At 39.3% G+C, this 22,706-nt stretch overlaps 1 protein-coding gene and 1 non-coding gene across 3 annotated transcripts in view; both read left to right on the top strand.

The window, feature by feature from the left end:
* The window catches only part of GPC6 (glypican 6), a 1,126,030-nt gene that overhangs the window by 355,103 nt on the left and 748,221 nt on the right, over nucleotides 1-22,706 (top strand). The window lies entirely within an intron of this gene.
* LOC146398671 (U6 spliceosomal RNA) lies at nucleotides 16,469-16,575 on the top strand. The gene has a single exon (XR_014820142.1). It is a non-coding gene; the product is annotated as a U6 spliceosomal RNA (small nuclear RNA).

The raw sequence follows: 22,706 nt of genomic DNA on the forward strand, positions 1-22,706 counted from the left end.
ATCTTCTGTGTTCTTTTCCCTCATTCTTCCTAACTAGTCTGTTGTTACTGGGCTGTTTGAGCAGCAGCCACACAAACGCTTTTACGTAGACCACACATCTAATGTAGTTACTCTAGAAAACTCTTTCACATGGAAGCTCCCCTGAAATTTCTAGAACAACACTTTAGGTACAAGGACCTTAGTCCGCACATTTATAGGATCCGCTGTGTGACATGGGGATGTTTACAGAGGGATGTTCTGAGTACAAGATCAGCCCACGTGTCACAGTGTCTTCCGCCTCCTCTCTAAGCCTGTTCACTGACTGAATCAATGCTCAGTTTCCTCATCTGGAAGACGGGAAAGGGAAAGAAAATGAGTTACTTATTAGCTCATTAGCAATGACTATTTGAGTGAACGTGGATGATGTATGGTGCCTGGTTCATAGTCAGTGCTTCATAAATAGTAACTAAATTAAAGCAAATCCAAATTTGAAAGACGCAAAACCTTGATTGCTGTACATGTCGACATGGGTGTTTGAAGAAGGGCCATCTCAATATAAACACATAAACATGTGTAGAAATATGTCATTTGTGTGTTGCTTTTTTATTTCGACCTAAGCAGTTTGTTTCTTTAGTGTTTATTTTTTTGGTCTTTTTGTCTTTTTAGGGCTGCACCCACAGCATATGGAGGTTGCCACGCTAGGGGTCTAATCAGAGCTGTAGCTGCCAGCCTACACCAGAGCCACAGCAACTTGGGATCTGAGCTGCATCTGCGACCTACACCACCGCTCACAGCAACAACGGATCCTTAACCAACTGAGCGAGGCCAGGGATCGAACCTGCAACCTCATGGTTCCTAGTTGGATTCGTTTCTGCTGCACCACAATGAGAACTGCTCTTTAGTTTTTTTAAGTCTCACTTTGTTTTGTGAAATAGGTAAGAATTTGAATTAAGATCTCTGTCAGAAAATCTTTTCTATTCTTCCTTTTCAAAGCATAAATGCAGCTAATAGGCCCATTCTATAAAAATAGCAATAATAATTTGAATTGTTATGTAGTTTGGCATATAAATTCTTAAGAGATTATAATAGATGTGGGGGGAAGAGGATGTATGGATATTTTAATGAAATTTTATCAGAGTTGAGAAACTATGACATTAATATTTTTTAACCTACCAAAGGAGGGTGGTTTTGTATCTTATAACTTAGATCACTCAAAGAGTCTGTTTTTTTAAATAGAAACAATTGAAAAAATATACCTAGTAGAAAAGTAAACTTAGTTTCAATGTTTATGGTTTTGATTAGATGACGACATATTTTCTCAAGTTGTGAGAGTCAAAGAAACACATTGCAAAGAGTAAGAAAAAGTGCTTCTTGTTAAGAACATGCAGATTATTAGACAGATCTTTCAAATATGATTAGTAAATGCACATGCAAGGACCATAGTAAATAATATTTCAGTCATTTCTTGAAATAGCAAATGTTCCCTTAAAATCCTATGTCATGAATACCCAGAGATTAAAGAAACACAAACCACAATTCCCACAACCAATCTAAGAGCACGTTTATGAGGTATGTAGGACTAGTCATGAACTTTCAACACCATTAACTCGCTCCTTCTTTTTTTTTGAATCCTGAGTAATTATTAACTTTGTTAAAATCCCCCTATGATTATCCCCCGGTGTGTGATCCCTTAACCAAAAGGAAATAACACATCATTGTCAACTTGCGTAGTTACCGATTTTATTTTATTTTTTTCCCCTGAGATGGACTGAACGTTTTAACCTCCTTTAAAGTGCATTCACTTAAAAAATTATAATAATCTTTTGTACAGAATGGGAACTGTTTAAAAGCCATACCAGACTTAAAGTCATGCATAGGCCACACCAGAAGCGCACAGAGGTTTTTGGAGCAACGTCCAGGATGGATGGAAGACAAGAAGGGAGGAAAATCTTACTGAAGACCTTGTGACTCCCATCGACTCTTTATAATGGCTTGCCAAATAATTACTCTCTAATTTTATCTAAAGGAATTTTAGAATTTGAAGGAAGATTAGATATATAGTTCAGGTGCTTTCAGATTCCTTCCCTAAACAACATAAACTGTCTTAAAAATGAACTCACTAAGCTCCGTGAGGCGGCTTTGGCCTGCCTTAGTCACCTCTGTGTCTTCAGAAGCTAGAAAGGTATGTGGCACAAGAAAGTGCTCAAGAAGTATGATGTGAAAAAAAAAAAAAAATGGATTAGACACAAACAAATACAAGCAAAATTTTTCTGCTGAGAGCAGCACCAGCAGGGCTCAGCAACCCTCACAGGCACTTAAGAAGCAGCTTGGGCACAGAAGTGGGCACCTCTGGGTCCTGTCATGTCACTTGCTCATCACGGAGCTAGATCTTCTCATGTTATATGTGAGACAGCGGGGCTCAGGTCTTGCAGGATGCTTGGTCTCAATGTATTTTTGTGTGCCAGGTAAGATGCATTTATGTGAGCAGGAAAACAGCTGTTCTAGGATATTCTGATGGGTCCTTTTGTTTTCAGAGCAGGTATTCTAGGAAGACAAATTATAAAAGAGAATATAACATGTTTACCGTTATCTTTCTGGCTATTACACATGCCATGATAACTTATGTTTTCAAAATTAATATATGCTATGCTTTTCAAAAATGAGGTATTTTATTCACCTAGACATACTTTTTGTGATATTATAATTAAACATAGAAAATAGCTTACTGCCCATTTATTATTAGAAAGAAATTTCTACTACACTTAAAATTTTTAATCTTGTTCTTGTTCCTTAGGAAACAAAACTCAAAAGAACACACACACATATGTATAGTGGGAAAGTTGGCATTTACTTTTTCCTCTAACAATAAACTGATTGACATTTATAAATTACCATTTTAATTGACTTATTTTCATAGTCATCATTTTAAAATTTTATTGAGCCTAGAATCCAATACTTTACCTATATGTATACATAGATACTTGAATGTATATTTATATGTGTGCATATGTATAAAAATATATATAAAAGACATGCATATATCTTAGGAAGATAAATAAAGGTGATAGGCATAGGCTATAAAAGTCACAGGTTAATAAATTGATCGTAAAAATAATATCAATCAGAATTATGCAGCCCAATTCTGCTCTGGTAGGAATTTCTCAGTGAAATCAATGGGCCTCATGTCCTCATCTCAATTGGAGGAGCCTCCTCCATTGTACAGGGCTTAGGAAAGAGTTGCAAAAGTGCTTTGATAAAATGTGTAATTAGCGAGGCAAAGATCAAGGCTTTAAAGAGAGGGCTTAGCAAAACAGATGTCCAAGGAGCCTTAGTAAACCCCACATCTCTAATTACACTTTGGCTGGAAGAAGGTTGAGAATTCGTGCCTGGAACTACTTGTGAGTCCATTTTATTCCTAAAATGGCTTGGCAAATTTTTCTGCTTCAGATATTTTAATCAACTCCACTAGGATTTATCAAAAATGTTTCAATACTAGCATCACCAATAGGAAAACATCAACACATGACTAAAAATTAAGATAGATAAGGATTTATGTGTGTGAGTAGTATTAACCATTCATTATCCTTTTGAAAGAGGACTGACTTGTGTAGTGCTTTTATTGGAGTAATGGGCAAAGTTTGAATTATGGGTATATGAGTTCAGTTGAGATATCCCATCAGAGAATGGTTTAAATGCACCAAATGCATGTATAAGTCATCTTACTTCCTAATTTTCCTCCATTGCTTTAGGCATTGACTACATGGATTACTGTAAAAGAGAAGAAAACTTCAGTCCATAGCTCCGAAACTGAGTGTATATAATAGATAATTACAAAATGAGCAAAAAGACAATGTCTTTACTAAAATCCATTGTACAATTTTGAAATGTTTCTACCTTTTGGTTTTAAATACAGACAATTCCTGGTGTGTTTGTGGGTATGAATGTGAGTGTTTTCGTAAAATGTATTTCTTATGTTTTATCTTTTCATAGTATAGCAGAGTATTTTTCTCTTTTAATACAGGGCTTGAATATGCCATTGTTTTATAAGATGGCTCAATTGTATATTGAATATTTTCCAAATATTTTCACTGCACCCATGATACTGAGCAGATGCTAAGTTTACTTTTATATGAGGGATATGTTTCGTACTTAGAGATTTCCTTAACTGCTGACTCATCACACCCATTCAGAAAGATGTTAAACCTTCTTTAAACCATTAGTTTCCATGTTGGATCTCTTACATAGCCAGACTTTACATCTTTCTGAAATTTCCCAAATCAGTTAATAAGATTTTCTCTAGCAAATATATGATGTTCATATTCTATCTCTGAGATGCATTTTCTCCAGCCGGATAGAAACCAGCCATTTTAATTGTCATCCATTGAGTCAATGTTGACTGATTAACACATTGTTCTCATTGCAACATATGGCGAGCTCATAATTAACTGAAAATAATTCAGTGGCCTTGTTTGGCTTTAAATCAAGTAAAGTTCCACTTGAGGCAGCCATGGCTGACATAATTTACGATGGTAATAATATTGCATTTTAAATCATATCAGTTCATTTCCTCTTTGGCATTTTTCTTTCCCATCAAGTTCCATTTATTTAGCTGTAGAATGTCTCTAAACCACATCTGTGTTAGTCTCGCTCATGAGTAAACTTTTTAAATAAAGTGTGTGAAATGTGTTTTTATTTATTGAAAAGATGTTTTCAATTACCATTAAGTTCATTGTTGGTCTAATGTGAGCAGCTTAAATATTTGAAGCTGTTCTCTGGAAACCAGACACCCATCCAAATTTTTAAAATCGAGTAGATTCTTCATTTTTTTGTGGTTTACCAAAACAACTGTTGATTACTCAAAGCAGAAGTCCCTTTGATGAGTAGAGGGTTGGTCAGAGTGCAAAGAGTGGGTTAGTAGCTATTTTCCTTGGAAATCACCAATCTCCCCACTCCCACCCTTCCCCTGCCGTCTTAGAGCTTTGCTCCACTTACTGCCGGGAACTGCACATCCTTCTCTTATTTCTAATTTGATAAGTCAATATTGCCTTTTATCTCATTGGGCTTTACTTCTTCTCTGTGCTAACTTTTCTTTTCCCCATGTGTAATCAAAAAATGTTTCTTAAACAGTTACTTTCCCTGTGTCTTTTCCTTTACTTCAAGGTGTTATTTGATGAACAAAGAACCTCCCCAGCCCCATTGTAATAGACAGGGTGATGATTCATCTCAAGAAAACTTTACTCCTTGTTCAGGCTACATAGGAAGGATCCAGGGGGGGGAAAGATGAGATGGGTTTTGTGTTTCACATAATTACTCGGGAACCTGGTCGCTGCCAGGGGCTCCTGTCAATGGTGTGGCATTACTGCTTCACACATGCTCCCAAGGTTCATGTAACCCCCCCTTCACAAAGGGGGTTTCTGTATCATTAACTGCAGTGTCCTAGAAGTGATCACTGACTACTTATTCGCAGCTCTTTGGCCAGGACCACTGCCAGAACCTCTACCTTACTTCAAGGGAGGCTGGGAAACTTGGGGGCACATGGAATATTTTCTGAACATGACGGTCTTTGTAACATCCCTGATTAATTTATAATTTTATTAGAATAAACCCTTTAAAAGGGATGATCCATTACCAAATCTTGTGGGAACCATGTTTCCCAAATGTGGTTAATACTAAGCATCACTTGGGTGTGTCCACAAGAGAGAACCCTTGCGCATACCCCAAAACTACCAACTCAGAATCTTCTTCTTCTTTTTTTTTTTGGTCACATTCATGGCACATGGAAGTTCCCAGGCTAGGGGTCAAATCAGAGCTATAGCTGCCAGCCTACGCCACAGCCGCAGGCATGCCAGATATGAGCCACATTCGCCTGTACCAGCCTGTACCATAGCACACGGCAACACCGGATGCTTAACCTACTGTGAAGCCAGGGGTTAAACCTGTGTCTTCACGGTTACTAGTTGAGTTCTTAACCCGTTGCGCCACAACAGTCACTCTGTCAACTCAGAATCTTCTGAGTCGAGCACTGGGAATCTGGATTAACAAGTTCCCACATGCTTTTTACTAGACTTCAGCTTAGGAAAACCAGTGTAAATGTGCTGAAAAGACAGTGTCAGATTTAATGAGAAGTAAATACCTCTTGCTGGTGGTATTTACCAGCAATTAATTGCACATGTCACTATCATAATGGAACTCTCACAAATATTGGCAAAAGAATTAATTCCTAATATTTGGCAATAACTTACCATGTCCCAGGCGCTGTGCTAAGGTCCTTGGTGTCCTAAAAGGTGAAGAAGGGGGCGCTGTGATGACCACCACCTGACAGGTGAGACAGGCGAATAAAGTTTTAAGAAGGGTGAGAAAAATTTGTTCAAGGAGACATTGATAAGTTATAGTTTAAATAGACATAGAATGAATTTCAATGCCTGTGTGTCTGTCTGTCTCTGCCTCTCTCTCACACACTTAAACAGACTTTCATCCTCAAATCAGAGTCTAGATTGCTGCATGATTTTTCTGAACCATCTCCCTACTCCCCTCACCCCCCCCCCCCCCATGCCCGATGTCCCTGGAGTTTTAGTAATATTTATTAGGAGAAATATATTCTTGCATTTAACATTTTTTCTTGAGTTAGTACCTGAGTTCAAGAAATTTATCTTTTTTTTTTTTTTTTTTTTTTTTTTTTTTGTCTCTCTTTGCCCTGTCTGAGCACAGATGTGAGAACTTGCCAATATAGTGAATTTTCTCCCACTGGCCTTCTCTGATCATAGAGCTGGCCATGGACAGACTAATGGGAGATCCAGTAACTTGCAACACAGCAAATACTAGGAGCTCTCTTAAAATAATACATCTCATGGGAAGAAACAGATTGCCTCATTTTAAAGTGCATTTGCAACACTGTGGGTTTGAGGAGGCTGTAGTATTATTGGAGAACATTTTCCTTTCAAAAGGAGGGCTTTGTGTGTCTGAATTTCAGTCTCTAATATCTTGAACTGGGTTTCACATCAGAAGCACTAAGAGCTATTTCATTGTGAATGAAATGCAGGGTTAAGATAGGAGGATAAAACCCAGTCCAAAAATAATCTTTCATTAAAAAATAATAAAATGGCAGGTGTGTAGCACTTAGAGAAAAACCATGTGTGAAGCCACACTCGCATAAAAAATAAATTATGGTAATGAGCCTCTTAATAGCAACCTGATGACCAGATGTGTAGAAAACTCGCCAAACCTCATCATGTATGGCTTAACAAAAGACGTAAATCAACACATCAATGCTGTTATCATCACAAAGTAGTGCTTTAAAACAAACCAAGAGCTTAGAGCTGGCCATCTATTTAAGGGGAGATAAACGATTCATAAGGTGTAACTAAAAGCTAGGGGTTTCCAGAGAGAAAATTTAATCCTGGGATTGAGATTAAGTGATAGAGTTTAAGTCGCTAAGTAACATGTGATGGAAGGAGACGCAAACTCGGAGGGAATTTGATTCTGGCCAAATGGTTTTTTATCATGTTCTTTGTCCTTTGTGGTTTATAGTTAAATAATTTAAACATCCTGCTCAGAATTTTCCTTATTCTGTAAAAAATAAAATGCACTGGGTGGAAATCTTACAAGGACTATAAAATCTCATCTACCTGTGTTCAGCTATACTTTTTTATTTCAGTGTTAAGTATGCATGGTGAGAAGAATTTAATTTAAAAAGATGCATGTTATTTCTTCAGTGACAAACAAATGCAAATTACTTTTGTCCTTTGTTCCTTCCTTCCTTTCCATTAAATAAGAGGCATTTCAAAATGGGGATGTTATATCTGCAACATTAGCCTGAGAACTGGGAAAAGGGGAAAAAAAAAGTCATTAAACAGTACTTTCCCAGCTCAGCCACTGTGTATGGAAACCGGGGACCCTCAGATTGTCTAAAATCCTGCTGAACTAGGGAGTCCTGTGCTGAGGGCTGAGTCCCACCTCTCTTGTATTCTCAGATCTCCAAGCTATTGTCAACTTTAAAAATATACACAACCTAAAAGTTGACTATTAAACTTTATTTGAGCCAAAATGACGACTCTGGTCTGGGAGGCAGCATTTCAGATAGCTCTGAGAAATGCTCCATAGAGGCAATGGGGCATGTCAGTATATATGTTATTTTGGTGACCTGGGGGCGGGGAGGGGACCATGCAATTAAACACACACTTTACAGAAGTTTGCCGCTCCTCTCCTGAAGGTTACTGCCAGTCGCAAGCAACAGATGCCACCAGGAAAGATTTTCGTGCCTTTCTAGATACCAGGAGATGCAAGAATTGGGCTCATAAAATCTTTTCCCGAAAATATCTAATTATCTGAAGACCTGTTCTGCCAGTTTTCCCATAGCACAGAGTGCCTCACTCCTCATCTCCACCCTAACCTCAGGTGGGGTTGAGGGTCAGCAGGTGCAGTGGCTCAAGACTGAATCCCTACAGAGGCAGGTGGCCAGTGCCAGTCACCTGTTCACACTGTCCATCCTTTGTTCAGTGGTCTTCTCCTCTCTCAACCATGAGGTGTCCTCCTGCTTCCTTGCTTCCTGGTATCAACCCAGGTCCTCTCCAGATAGCAGATGCTCTTCCTTACCCAGGGCATGATCTAGCAGTTTGGCTAGAAGATTAAAAAAATAATAATAATACTACCCGTCTTCCACTTCTTTTCCCAAGGCCTCATGCTAAAATTCATGGGGGAAAGAGTAAAAAGGCAAAACAATCAGAGCAAGTTGCAGTAAATAGCATACTTCTTTTTTAATGCAAATTTGCTCTTTCTCTGTGGGGTTCCAACCTTGTCTTTGAAGGAGTTAGTTTACCTTGACTTTCCCCACTTAGAATGTGGGGTCCCCTGGTGAGATTAGCCTGGATTTACTGGGAATGCATTGCTTCCTTCCTTGTGGGATCTCTGTCTCCTTCCCTTCACCTCCGATTAATAATAGTTCCCTAAAATTTAAGTACTACCAGTTCTGCTATAATGCTTATTTTGAAAATGATTTTTTTTTTTTGGTTCCAACATGATGAATATATCAGGTGGAAATTTAAATATATTGAGAATTTTGAATTTATGTGTTTTGAGGCACAATTGCATCTGCTAGAAATACTCTGACCTTAATGGAAAAAAGCTGCCCTTGGCTGAAGGGTATCCTTTAAGAATACACAAAATTTGCCAGTAAGTGTGTGCACACGCACATACACACTTCAAGCTTGGACTGACTCCAAGTTTGCCAGACTTGGTGACAAATATAAACACGAAGCTCATTGTTGCAAAAGTTTTAGGAATTTCAAGATGGTCACGGAGGAAGGTTCAATTAATCTGGTGCCCTTCTAAGCTTGCGTCCTGACTGGCTGCATGCAGCTTATACATGCAGAAAACGTGGGCTCCCTCAAAGCCTGAGGTCACCCCTTGTGTTATGAGCCATATCTCATCTATACCTCCTGCTACAACTCTTCTTCCAATTTTACGTAATCCTCCCTACACTTACAGATTCACAAGTTACACCCCGCCCAATAGCTAACCACCTCCACAGACAAAATCCAGGACTTTCTCAAAGTAAAGTATGTGGTTTTTTAATATGTTGTGCATTTTTTAAACCATACAACATGTGTAAACTGTGCTGCTCTCACTTGGTTCCTGACTTTTTCTGTGTTAACTGTTGAAGAGTTTGGGTTTTGTGCATCTCACTTTATTATTTTTTTTTTTTCATAAGCCTTTTATCACACAATTTTGCACAGTTCTGTGGGGTTTTTTTTAAATGCATATGTCGTGTAATAGCTGTATTGACTGTAATTATGAAGAAAAGACGTAATTTGTTAGATATCCCTCAGCACTTGGATTCATAGATAATTGGACAATAATAGTAAGGACGCTTTTAAGCATTTAAAATTCTGGTGGACAGAGGTAGAGAACCGAGATCTCAGTGTTGTTATCGACATCGATGTTGCCTCGAATAACCTGCTTGCAACCCATAAAATAGTCTGGAGCCACGGAGAGGTCTTGCTTTCCACAGCTGTCTGAATTTCACTCGAGAATTTTAGATCAGTTTTAAAAACCTCAGAGTACATTGGGATTAAGTTATTTGATCATGTGGGTGTAGCCAAGAAAATGAGAGTGCATTTAATCAATTTATTGGCTGCTTGGGTTTAGGTGAGAGTACAGAGTTGGAAAGCACAGACATAAATATGGCAAACTGAACCTTTTTGAGGGCTCATAATTCAGAACAAGAATTCATATTGCAAAACTGTAAAATGAGAAGGGGATTTGCTCATTCTTTAATCCTCCCTGTCATAACAACTTGCATAAGAGAGTTTGGGAAAGAGGTGGGGAGTAAATGTTTTATGATACTTTAAAAGATGCAATATAATTTTGTTTAGAAAAGCATTAAAGAGTGGGAGAGCTGGATGGTAACCTAGAGACTGTTTAGCTCAAGTGTCTCCTTCTCCAAGTCAGGAAAGTGAAGTGAGCAGTTATTCACTCAGTGAGCCTTGTGCTGAAATGGAGCGATAGTCCAGTTCTGCTGACTTAGAATCCATGGATTAGTAACACAGCAGCGCTAGCCTTTCTGAATTTCCTCTGGGTGGGTAAGGCGGATAAATTAAGAATATGGAATGCTGGAGTTCTCGTCGTGGTGCAGTGGTTAATGAATCCGACTAGGAACCATGAGGTTGCGGGTTCGGTCCCTGGCCTCGCTCAGTGGATCAAGGATCCGGCGTTGGTGAGCTGTGGTGTAGGTTGCAGATGTGGCTCGGATCCCGCGTTGCTGTGGCTCTGGTGTAGGCCAGTGGCTACAGCTCTGATTCGACCCCTAGCTTGGGAACCTCCAGATGCCGCACCTGTGGCCCTAGAAAAAGGCAAAAAGACAAAAAAAAAAAAAAAAAAAAAAGAATATGGATTGCTTTCCGTATACATTTCTATGATTCATGCAAAGAGGACGCTAAGTAACATTTAGGGTTTGAACCCCAGCTGTGATTCTCACATAGATGCAGGACTGGCCCCCTAATTCGTGAGGCTGAGGGGAAAATAAAAGTGAGGGAGAGGGCTTGTGAAAAATGATGAAGAATTTCATCATTTGAACACTAACAATTGAACATTAAACCAAGCACAGCAATTCTGTGAGTGTGGGACCTCCTGCTACCTTCCAGGTCAACACCCTTGAAGCTGACCCTGTGAACCTGCACCCACATAGGCAGGAGTGTGTTGGGACACCCGTTTTTATTCTCTCAGGCCCATGCTAATAAATGAATAACTATGAACAGTCCATGCTATGTTCCCTTTAAAGGTATTTATTAGTTTGGAAAATAGAAGATGCCTCCAGTGGGGGAGGAGCTGGAAATATGGCTGGGAATGAAATAGATCAGAGTCGATGCCTTCAGGAGCTCACAGTGTGGCTTGGGAATTAGACCCAAAAAATAAGAGAACAGGTGAACTCTGTAAAATATAAGGCGGTGAGAGTTGCTGGGGAAGAGATAAAAGTAAAGAAGTTTGAGTTGGGAACAGAGGTGCATGAAAGTGTTGCCAGGGGAGGCCTGCTTGGCCGATGCTCTTTGAATAAGTACCTGAAGGAGCTTGGGGCCGGCCTGTGGAGACCTGGGGGAAAAAGAGCATTTCAGAAAAACAAAATAGTGTGTGCAATGGAACTGTGCTGAGAGAACAGCTGGCGTGCAGGGAACACATGAGGAGAAGGGAGAGTAGAGGCAGGCCTCCGAGGAACTTCAGGATGCCTTGGGGACCACAGCCAGAGCATCCACGCATCCTCACGCAAATGCTCACCCACAGCCATGGCTCCGTGTTTTCAGGATGGGTGCTTCTTCCTGTAGCAGACAGCCTTCTCATCTCATCCACTGGTCTATTTGTCTATCCATCTATCTGTCCATCTCATCTTCCCTCTGCCTCTTTTTCTACTCCGGTGTCTCTCCAGCTGCATTCTCTGTGTGGCTTTCCAGGTGCGGATCCATTTTAGAGGGCAATGGTACTTCCAGTTCAAATTCAAACTGCCTCCCCCTTCTTGCTCTGAGCCACATCAGCCTCACCAACTCAGGCAAAAGGGGCAGAGGACACGTGGTCCACCGATATGCTCCCTGTCACAGGGGCTGTGGGGTGGAGGGTTCCCACAAGAACTACGTCATTTCTTTTCAAATATTTCTATAGTATTGGAGGGCTTGGGGTTGGTGCCGAGTGGTCCCAGTTCATTGGAGATAGGAGTGAGCAATTGGGACCAGCTGCATGTGGCCCATTCGTTGTACCAGCCCTGCCTTGGAGTTTATGTTGGTGGTTAAATGGAAAACGTTCTGTTCAGTGACCCTGCTTGCTCTACTTGGATTCTGAGCCCTGTTGAATTTTGTCTCCATGCCTTTCCCATGACCAAAGGAAGGGGAGTCAGATGCTGAATAAAGATATTAAATGAGGGGTCAGTGGAGGTTTTTAAGAAAATACTTTCAAGATATCCTTTAGATAAGACTTCGATTTTTTCAAAGTACTTCCTGCCCCTATGGAGTCACTTTGGTAATGTAATTTTTAAAGGAATAATATTCGAAGTTATTTTAAAACAATTGTTCCTCAAAAGCCTCGGAAGTAAAAATCATAAGAAGAGAAACGAAGAGCCCAGGACCCAGGGTAGACTATTGGCACCACTTATAGGAAAGGAACAGAGGTAGAAGGACCACATAAGTCAGGCCTAATTTGGGGAAGTTTCCTTGTTATACGAGAAAAATTCACTGGACTTAAAAGGAGATGTAAAACCATACTTCTAGCCAGAGAAAAGAAACCTACTTTTAAAAGTTATCATCATTTTATCACCAAGAATCCATTTACTTCAAATGACTTTTTAAGTCTGGCTAGACAGACTTTGAGTTGTGCTTGGCAGAGTTGAAAGGCTCTAGGAAAAGGTTAAGCACACAGCCTGTTTATGTAGATAGTAAGTCTAGTAAATAGATCGAAAATTGGAACAGCCTCGTTTGCTACACTCGGACAGTTGAAGATTTCCCACACCATCTGGAAATTCTCATTTTTTCCTCTCGTCGCCTTTTATATCTATTAGGAAAATAGATACACATATATATGTATTTTACTTTGTTTTATTTTTTTGTCTCTTTTCCATTTCTAGGGCCGCACCCACAGCATAGGGAGGTTCCCAGGTTAGGGGTCTAATCAGAGCTGTAGCTGCTGGCCTACACCAGAGCCACAGCAACACGGGATCCGAGCTGCATCTGCAACCCACACCACAGCTCACTGGCAACGCCACCGGATCCTTAACCCACTGAGCAAGGCCAGGGACCGAACCCACTAGTCTGATTCGTTAACCACTGCGCCACGACGGGAAGGCCAGTACACATTATTTTTGAATAATCAGACCTAAAATGTTTATAAAAACACCATTAATAGAAAATAGCAACAAAATAGCGGGCCTTTTTATTCAAAGGATACAGAGGCTATGCCTAAGTGAGCCACCGAAATATAATTTTTGAGGAAGTCTGTTTTATTTTTATGACTCACAGTCAGGTCATACAGTTGATCCTACTCAGTTAATAGAAAGTTAGGAAAGATTAAATTAACTCAAAACATTACATTTTTCTCTTAGACAAGTGGTAGATTGTCCAGATATTAAGTTAAGGTGTAACAAAACATAGTTTATATCTACATCCAAAGACCTCAGGTGGTAAAATTTAATTAATTCCACTGTTTAAATAGAATAATGGGAGTTCCCGTCATGGCGCAGTGGTTAACAAATCCGACTAGGAACCATGAGGTTGCGGGTTCGGTCCCTGCCCTTGCTCAGTGGGTTAACGATCCGGCTTTGCAGTGAGCTGTGGTGTAGGTTGCAGACGCGGCTTGGATCTAGCGTTGCTGTGGCTCTGGCGTAGGCCAGTGGCTACAGCTCCGATTCGACCCCTAGCCTGGGAACCTCCATATGCCACAGGAGCAGCCCAAAGAAATAGCAAAAGACAAAAAAAAAAAAAAAAAAAAAAAAAAAAAAAAAATAGAATAATGAATCCTGTACATCAGAGACGGCTGAGGCTTTAATATGTGCATGAAAATACAATGATCAACCACAAATTAATGGCACTTCTCTCCCTGCCCCCCCCCAGTTTTGTTTTGATTGAGAAAACGAGAAAATATGACTTTATAAAGATATGAAAATATGACTTTATATGTGCCTTCTGTTCCATTGGATAATAGAAAACCTGATGCATGGTATCCGCTACTCTGACCCTCAGTATTTTTCCTAAACTCTATAAGCCTCACGTTTCTTGTCTATAAATATGTCAATGATAATTGTACCTAACACACAAGATCGTTTTGAGAAATAATTCAAATGATGGATATAAAATAGACAATATTAGATTCGGCCATAGACAACATAGAATAAAAATTTAGTATTGTTATCATCTGTGTATATCCACGATTTACTGGGTTCTTTTTAGTGATTGGACTGGCATTAGCCTAATGGATTGTACCTGCAGCTCAACTTTAGTTACTCATGGCTTTTCAGTTCAAGTATCATGGAGACAGCATGACACAGGGAGCAAGGCAAGCTGTGAGCTTGAGATTGCAGAAGTGGTTGCTAGAACTAGCAACCTAGCCTTGCCTGTGTATTCTGGATACCATTATCAACATCTGCAGAGTAGTCAAAGATCACATTTGAGTTGTATTTTAATTCTCTTAATAGAGAACATTGCTAAGACACAAGTAGATATTTAATAACAATGTTGGCTGAGTGAGTGAATAAAAGGATCCTTCAATCAATGAAGTCATTTATAGCTCTAAAAACTAATTTCCTCCCTGCAAAAAAAAAAAAAAATGTGTAGCAGTTTTGTAGTAGGCAATATTTACACACTTAAGGAAGATTTGTTTACTTCGTATAACAAAAAAAATTTGAAGCTCTTTGGATTGGTCCATGTAAAGAGAAAAAAACTTTTATGTGACTGGTAATGGATCATCTATGCCAATAACCGCAATAAAACTCTATATGCTAAATAAAAACCAATACATCTTTATTTTACTGTATTTTTTCCAAAATTGTATACTTGGTTGTGGCACAAATTCCTTCTGACTTTCTGACTTTTCTTCCCATTAGGGGCTGTGTTGCCCACCTCCCCCATAATTTATTTGTTGAAATCCTAACCCCAACTCCCTCAGAATGTGACAGTATTTGGAAATAGGGTCTTTCACTAGAGTGGAGCCTAATCTGCTGTGACTGATGTCTTTATATAAGAAGAGGGGATTTGGACACCTAGAGGTTCAAGGGGACGACACAGGTGAAGACACAAGAAAATAGCCAAGCAGAGAGGGTCACAGAAGGAACCAACCCTGCTGCCAACACCTTGACCTTGGATTTCTAGCCTCCACCACTGTGAGAAACTAAATTTCTGTGCTGTAGAATAGGACCTCTTGCTTAGCCATTCTAAATGTCATACTTCGCATCTAACAACCCCAAACTCCCAGTCCATGTCATTTCCTAGGCCCTCCCCACTTGGCAATCACAAGTCTATTCTTCATGTCTGTTTGTCTGTTTCTGGTTTGTAGATAGGTTCCTTTGTGCCAAATTCTAGATTCCGTGTATAAGTGATATCATATGGTATTTATCTTTCTTTCTCTGAATTACTTCACTTAGTATGAGAATCTCTAATTGCCTCCATGATGGAAGATTGTATGAGAAAAAGAAAGCATATACATGTACGTGTGTATATATATATGTATGTATATATATTTATGTGTGTGTATATATATATGTATACATATGAGTATGACCGGGGCACTATGCTGTGCTGCAGAAATTAACATAACACTTTAAATCGACTCTATTTTAATAAAAAATGAATTAAATTAAAAATAATAAAATCCTGTTTTTTCAATCACCCAATCTATGGTATAGCTTTTCTTTTATTTTTTTAAGAGCAAAATAATACATTTCCCATCCAAACATTAGTCCAAATCTAAGATTTTCTAAGAAGCCTTTCCTGACAACTCTGGATTGTTGGATCTTTATAGTCATCTTGTGGTTTTCATGAACTTCATCTCTTCAAACCAATCACCAATCCCCAAAGGATAGAAGTCATATCTTGCCTTCTTGTGTATGCCCCCATGTGTCTGTCCTCCACAGTTTCTGGCATAATTCTTCAAATATGTAAGATATTAGATATACGATCAATGTTCAGATTGATGTTCAATACTCCCTTCTAAGATATGTATTAAAGATACAAGCGATTTGCCAGTTAGTGGAATGGTCCACTTTAGGATATGTCCTTTGGGATTTCCTTGGGTACATCCTATTAGCAATTTTGTTTCTGTATCGTCTTTTGCCTTGTTAACAGAACTCTGCTGTGGTTGATTGTCTAGTGAGAGGAAGAGAAGGGAAGAGGTTCTGAAAGGTGATTTGTTGAGCCTATTAAACATTAGCATCAGCATCTCTGCTTCCAAAGTATGTGTTTTGTCTACCTCGATGAAAAGTTTAAAGAGAAAGGAGATACTGCAAGGTTTAAAACATGCGACTTCTGTGCTTGCTTGGGCAGCACAGGCACTAAAATTAGAATGATACAGAGAAGATTAACATGGCTCTCGTGCGATGTTGACATGCAAATTCATGAAGCATTCCGTATTTTCTCTTTATAATTGGAGAAAGTGGGTATTTGCAAAGAGCCAAAACTTTGCAAACAATAAAATTGTGGATTTTCTCATGTTGAAACAAACAAAAATGTGATTTCCTCAAATCTGATTTAGAAATATCAATTTAAAAACTAAGCATCTCTTTAAGTCTTTTATCAGTGTCTAAATTTTAATGCTGAGACCATTGGAAGTCACTGGAATTGACACTGGATATATGAGATTGCAGTGTCTCTGACTCTCAGCAGTAATGAACTAAGAGGAAAAGAAGTGTTTTCCAAACAGCCAAGTTGTGTGTTTGTGTGTGCACATGTATGTACACTATACACTCTTATACGCACACAACCAAATCATAGCCTTCTGCCACCACCACTGTAACTCCCTCAGAAGTTAAGCATTATTTTCCCAGATGTGTCAAATCGGGCTCGACTGCATATAAAATCATTTGTATATTTCAATCATCAAACATCAAAGGCCTATTTATAAAAATAAACATTATTGACATTGAAAATATTTAGTTCTGTTTAGATAAGTCAGAAAACAGAAATATAATAAGCTCTCCAGGTCCTATCAAGTAGGGACACATTTGATGGCTTGAGTAAAATCTCTGTTGACATTTTTCCATAAGAAATCAGTTTTCCAAAACTGATGCCTGCCAAGTCTTTTTTCTTTGCCAACTTATAATTTGGGGAGTAGCTTTTCTCATCTATTTGTTGAACTCTGCACTTAATGTGTTATCTTGGGTCAGACTTGTGAGAAGTGATTACTCAGTGAATTTACATGGAGAAGTCAATAAAAATGTTACTTTGAGATAATGGAGTTCTTATACTCAAAAGATAGCCTTCTTAAGTTCAAGTTCATGGGGCGCTATGACTATTGTAGACCTCACAGTTTTTCCCTGATCTAAGTTAAATCTTTTCCAGATAGCTCTTTGGCCATTGAAGAGGCCAGATAGTTCCTGGCTTTAACTAGTACATAAAGGTTTTGTTTTTGTTTTTTGTTTTTGTTTTTTTCTTTGGTCCCATGGAAATAAATAAAATTAAAAAAAAAAAAAAGACAAATGGAAAGGGCAGAGGGTAGGAAATAAAAGAACAGCAAATCAGCTTATGATTTCCATTCCTTTGAGGATTTTAAACTCATGCTTTGAAATTTTTCAACCAATGCTGCTGCTGATTTTTATAGTATTAGAGAGGAATTGCATCCCGGGAAGTCTTTAATCAAGAGTTAGGATTGTGCAGTTGAAAGAACCCATAATTTCAAATTACCAAACATATGTTTTCCCCCTCCCCCGCCTGCTTCCTCTGCATGTAAAAGAGTAATTGTTAAATAAAGATGCAAATGTCTATTTGTTCATGATAAGTTTAACATGCTACTTGGTGTACGTTTTACAAAATGATCTGGTGAATACAGACTTTACCACAGGCAGATATAAGCACTGCCTTTTTGTTTTCATTTAATTTTTGAATTAATAACTGTGGTCTTAAGTTATTGGTTTTCAGACATGAAAGACATGTGAATAGGAAATGGAGTTTGATATGCTTAGAATGGAATCAAGGGTTCCAGAAACCTCAGGCACCCAATTATCCTTAGTTCAGATGAGACATGATCTGTCCCTTTATCCGTTTCACTGTCTCCTGTCTGTTCTCATCTGAAGACTCAGGTCAACCTGGTGGGACAAACTAATCAGTGAAAAGTTGAGGATGATCAAGGGTCCCAATAATGGGTGTCAGGCTCGGTCTTTAACCCTCAACACTGATTCCTCTCAAGAGTTAAAGACTGTATTCGCAGATAAGTTATAGAAAACCCTGCTACACAGGGGCTTAAACAACCTGGACATTTTATTTTTCTCCCTTACCAAGAGGTCAGACTATTTCCAAGTCCAGGTATATGTTTTGTGGGTCAAGGATGCCTTATGGATGTGTCTGTAATTTTCTTGATTTTTATTGCATGGGCGCAGTATGGCTGCTGAGCCATTTACTCTCACATGTGAGTTCCTAGAAGCGCAAAGGAGGTGAGAAACAGAGTAGAAAAGGAAGGGAGATGGAAGAAGGTCCATCTGTATTAGGAAAATAAGGACTGTCCCCCAAATTATTAACAGGCTTTTACCTGCACCTCATTGGCCAGGAGAGTGACGTGTGACTAGTTGTCGGCCATGGAGTTTGAGAAAGTGGGCTTTTAGATTTCAAGAGGAAAAGGAAGGTAAAGAAAAGAGTATGGATTCTTTTGAATAAGCAAAACTACACAATCTGCCACAGACCAACCCAGAGTTTTACTACATGAGATTAATGAAGCATAGAGCCTAGGGAAAGCTGCTTAACATCACAGCTAGCTCAGTAAGAATTTCCCCATCATGACTAATGATACTTATCCAAGGCTAAACACATCTGTGTATATATTCAGGGGAGAAAGTTGAGTTTTTGCACAAATTTGAATCGAGCTGACCTTCACATAATGGAATTTTTTACTTAGTTCCATCTTCAGCCCCGTCTTATTACCCTCAGCGTCCGTACAAAACCTGAAGTCATTTTGAACTACTGAATTGTAGAAGCATCCTTATTGCATCCTTGTTTTAGGAGAAATTGATGCTTTCGTGTTTCTATAGCCTCAGAAATCGAGGACTTTTCGTAATGTGGACACATTATACCCAGAGCGGGCCCACAGTAGAGCACACCTCATTAGGAAATAGGGAGCCTCTGGTCATTGCAAAGGTCTCAGAGTATGGTAGCAATTCTCATTTAAAGCAAAGGATGGATCCCTGAAGTTCATCACAAATAGTATGAAAAATATAGCAAACCTAGAAACATTATAACAATTGCAAATATAGGTTCAGATCCATACCCCAAAAGGACCTGAGAGGTTTTGGTGCCATTGTGTGACTGTTACTTCAAGTGTGCAACTTCTGTTCGCTAAAGGCATCCTCAGAGCAATGCTGAGAACTTAAGCAATCTGTCTTACATCAAAGAATCCCCCAGTGAGATCTGCCCAGCATATATTTTCCTGGCATGGTATGGTGAGATTCATTCGAAGCACATTACTGCAGCTATGATATCACTGGGAAAGAACAGAACGTATCTGTTCATAGGAGTACTTTTTTTTTTTTTTTTTTTTTTTTTTTTGGCTACATCCTGCAAGTGACACGTATTACCAGTTTTTTTGCGAATGAGATCCAGGGCTGACAGAGCCCATATTTTGTGACATTTAGGGTGCAAGAAAGAGCTACTTGCTCTTTCCTGAAATCTCTCCTCACTCTGGCCCCATTCCTCCACATCGACTAGCCCCACCTACTCAAAAATGTATGAGTTTCCTTCCACAAGGAATTTCTGGCTCCACATTTCATAAGTCTAGTACCCATGAGAGAGAGAGAGAGAGAGAGAGTAAGCGAGCTGGCATATTGACACCATCCCAGGATGGGCTAAATGAGCAATGTTTTGAGGAAGGTAAACCACAGAGAGGGCCAGAGTAGAAAGCTAGAGCAGCTGCCGAGTTCAAAAAATGATGGAAGAGGGAGTTCACGCTGTGGCACAGTGGAAATGAATCTGACTCATAACCATAAGGATGAGGATTCGACCCCTGGCCTTGCTCAGTGGGTCAGGGATCCAGCAGTGCCCTGAGCTGTGGTGTAGGTCATAGACGCAGCTCAGATCCTGCATTGCTGTGGCTGCGGTGTAGGCCAGCAGCTGCAGCACGCTCTGATTCGACCCCTAGCCTGGGAACTTCCATATGCTGCTGGTGTGGGACTAAAAAGACCAAAAAAAAAAAAAAAAAAGAAAGAAAAGACAAAAGTTGTTTATAAGTTATACAAACAAATTAATGCTGTGAGATTTTAATTAATATGTGAGAAGTTATAGATCTACATTGTTCTTGAGTTTTGAGGTCAGTGGTGCCTTTACTCCACCAGTGGTCGAAACGCTGTTGGGATGTAATAAACGAATGATGGAAAAGAAAGCCATTTAATTGTTCCTTCAATGGATATCCTTGGTTGAAATTCCTTTCTCAGACCTGCTTTTCAAGCTAGTTGAGGAATTTGCAAGAAAAAGAGTATTTATAGTGGCAGAATTTAATACAGGGTAGTATAGTAGGATATATTACCAAGTTCCTGCCTGGTACCATGTGAAGGGCAGTGTTTCTCTAGGAGTATTAGACATCCCCACCCTTGTTGACTTTGGACTTGGCCTGGTTCTTGTTTTGGCTAGAAAAAGTGAGAAGCAGGATGTATGCCACATCCCATCAGCAGCTTTAAGAACCATTGCGTGTTTCTACCATCTCCCTTGCTCTTTCTGTGTGCCACAGAATGGCACATCATAAATAAGAGCGACCTGTTTACCCGGGGTCCCTAAAAGAGAAGAGAGCGGAGCAGGGTTGAAACCATTAATGCACAGCCATGAACTTGAAAGATCGGTAAACAATAAGTTCATGAGTGATACATACATTTTTATTGTTTAAATCTCTGGAGTTTTGGGGTTATTTGTTTCTGCATGAAACTGACTTCTGTGAAACATTTTATGTTTTCTTATTTTAAACCTAGGTACCACCCTCACTAGACTGCTTCAAAAAGTCCAAAGAGTGGTTTAATTTTTTTTCCGCTCTCTCCACCTCTCAGAATGGGAACATTTTAGGTTATAACTTAAAGAGGACCAAAGTAATATAAAATGCTGCATCTTTTCATTCTTATAATGTATGGAAATTTTTTTTTAAGGTTTTGTGTTTTTTTTTTTTTTTCTTTATACAGCCATACCTGTGGCATATTGAAGTTATGGGGCCCAGGGTCAAATCAGAGCTACAGCTGAGGTCTATGCCACAGCCACAGCAATGCCAGATCCAAGCTGCGTCTGCAGCCTATGTCACAGCTTGCAGCAGTGCCAGATCCTAAACTCACTGCGTGAAGCCAGGGTGACATCCTCCCAGAGACAATGCCCTTAATCCACTGAGCCACAGTGGGAACTCCCTGGAAATTCTGGACGTTAAAATGGGTTAGTCTCTTTGGAGCAGGTGTGGGGATCCGTAGAGTAAATGCCACTAACCAGCAAGGTGATGCGAACATTTTCTTAACAAAGATCGTCTTTATACTGACCCTTTGCAATATGAGCATGGAAAGCGACGGAACAGGTTATATCCATAGTTTCTTCACTTTGGAGATGTAATAAACCATTATTGACTTTTTTGGACTCAAGCATTATTCTGTGTGGCACATTTTATAATAGCTTGTGCTCCTTGGCAGATTCTTTGAGCTCCTTGTTCCCTAAAATCTTTTAAAGCAATTGCTGATGGCAGGAAAACTGATTAGTAAAGTAGAGTTGAATAACTAGAGGTCTCTTGCTGCGATGTTTTGCCAGAATAATTCACAAGAGCTGTGACATAGGCCCTTTGAAACTTTCCTTCCTTTCTTTCCCTTCGTGGTTTTCAAGGCAAGATTTATCATCTCAGGTTACACAGGTGAAATACAGTACAGATTATTTTCAGAGAGTATCCTCAATGCAAAAGCGCCAGGTAGAGTTCAGGAGGAAATGTGCTTTCTGGAGAAATGCTGAGATTAAGCATTGGCCTCTGATGTACATTTATAATTAAATAAGAAGGTCCTTATAGGCAGTATACTTATGAATGAATCATTGCACTGTTTGAGGAGACTGCTAAAAGTCAACACATCCTGCCACCTACAAGTGAGATTATCAAACTGAAATGAATGACTAGAATAGGTTGACTGTGATTGAGGAACATTCTCTTGCAATAAGAACAATATTCAGGCAACTTGACCTCCATATGTGGCTGTCATATTAGCTATGAAAAACGGTGACATTCCAGTGGCATCCCGATGGCTCGTCATTTTGGGTGATACAAGGCAAGGTGCTCCCCTTAAAAAAGACCTTCCAAAATTCACAAACTGCCGAGTTTTCAAAAAGAAATCCAGTAACAAAGTCGACATGGAACCTTCTTCTAGACTCTGGAAATATAATGCCACATTTTAGCTTATAGTTAGAATGCATCTGAGTTTGATGTTTATGAGAATGTTCTTGGTGAACTACTGTAAAACTTCATGGAGGCTGTCAAGTAGATCAACAAAATGCGTGTAACATTCAGTAACATGACTTGGTGAAATGTAACTCCCTTGAAACGAGCATACCCCGTTGAGACAT

The sequence above is a fragment of the Sus scrofa genome, chromosome 11 (genome assembly GCF_054392235.1).
Source record: "Sus scrofa isolate SSC_HxYL_T2T_F1_AM1 chromosome 11, Sscrofa_HxYL_maternal_Yorkshire_Landrace_v2.0, whole genome shotgun sequence".
Taxonomy (NCBI): Eukaryota; Metazoa; Chordata; class Mammalia; order Artiodactyla; family Suidae; genus Sus; species Sus scrofa.